We start from the raw sequence: 1,725 nt of genomic DNA, 5'->3' as shown, positions 1-1,725 counted from the left end.
TTTCCCAGCATGCTGCTGCTCGGAGAGGATCCGGAATTGCTTTGGATGCATGCTGGGAAATGAAGTCCTATTAACTAGATGCACATAAATATAGCAATTTAAAAAGTATTTTGTTATGGGGAACTCAAATACCTGTACATACTGAATTGTCTATTTTGTATATTGTGTTTGTGCTATTGTCCATTTTGTATATTTGTACATTATTTTGTAGTATGTGTGTCCTGTTGCTGTCATTCTGTCGCACTGTGGAGCTACTGTCACTAAAACAAATTCCTCGTATGTACAAACATACCTGGCAATAAAGCTGATTCTGATTCTGAAATCATAGGTAATATCTCAAAAGGGAAGATAATGTGTTGTTTTTTTCTTCTATCCAACAACACCCTCTGCTGGACTACACTGGTTTATTGTCTCCCATTCAAAGTTTGAAGGTACAGTAGATATATCGATTTAATTGATCTTATATAATAAATATTTTTATACATATATATTTTTATAGACTTACTTTTATATGAGAGATCTAGAAGCAGTAAATTGTGGAACATAATTGAATGCATCAGTTCCACATTTACAGTATTTTCCTGATCTGGTTGGTTTTCATTGAGATTATTACATAATTCTCAATTCACAGTAAGCCTAGTGAACGTCACTACAAAGAGGAACTCCTATTTTGTCCACCGTCTGATCAAAAGTGTGTTTGCATCTCTGCATCATGTGTAAGGAAGTTCGGGAGACTCCGGTGGCCCCTGAGCGGCTCCTGAGAGGCTCCTGCCGCTGTCATAACAAACATCTTATTTGTTAACACCTCAAGGCTGAGTAATCGTGATCCCAGTCCTTGAAACTCAGAAACTAACATCTGTGTGTCCTCCGTTTGTCATCGGCCCAAGCGATATCTAACTATAGATTTCTGAAAAACAGAGACAGACTGACAGACAGGCAGATAAACAGGAGGATTTGAACAGGCCTTACTTTCTTCAGAGTCCTCATGTTGATGTTGGTGAGTGTCTGTCTCTCTCTCTATTGAGTTTCTCTCCAGGGTTGAGCAGTTTTATGGATAAAACAGAGATGTATTTCAGCAGAGAATGACTGATGTTTATTACCCAGAACTAAAAGAGCGCTTGTGTGTGGGAATGGCTGTTTTTGGCATGACACTTGATGACTTTCTGCTTTTGGCATGTCATTTTTTCAGGGTTTCTGTAGTATTCAGGTCAGGTTTTATGAGCTGGACACACAGTCTACACTTAAACCACTGCAGTGCTTTACAGTGGCAGCTGAAACTGTACTGCCTTTATTTTTGTCATTTTGTATTTTGCATTATTTCTATTTTTTTAAAACACTTAGCATAGTTAGCATTGTCACCATGAAACTGCCTGTCACAAAAAGATAAAGTGATTTTGTACATTTGCATCAGAATACGTAAAGAAAACAACATGTAATTTCTTAATTCTAAAAACAATTCTAAATGTTTTAAATAATAATTGTATTATGTTTTTATTAAATATTTATCAATTTGTATCCATTTGATTAATAAATGTTTTATTATTTCTTGCTTGCTTTGTTTTTACTGTTTTTATTTGTTATTTAATAAAAATATCATTATATTTTCAGAATGACATCATTTTTTTCTCAAACATAGTCTGTGGGGTCAAATGCCCCCAGGGGGCTATGGGCAATTACTGTAGTTATTCTGTTCTGAATATCTAATTTTTCCATCTATCTAGTTGG

Source organism: Barbus barbus, assembly GCF_936440315.1.
Source record: "Barbus barbus genome assembly, chromosome: 48".
Classification (NCBI taxonomy): Eukaryota; Metazoa; Chordata; class Actinopteri; order Cypriniformes; family Cyprinidae; genus Barbus; species Barbus barbus.
The sequence above is the reverse complement of the archived record's forward strand: the minus strand, read 5'-3'. Positions refer to the sequence as shown.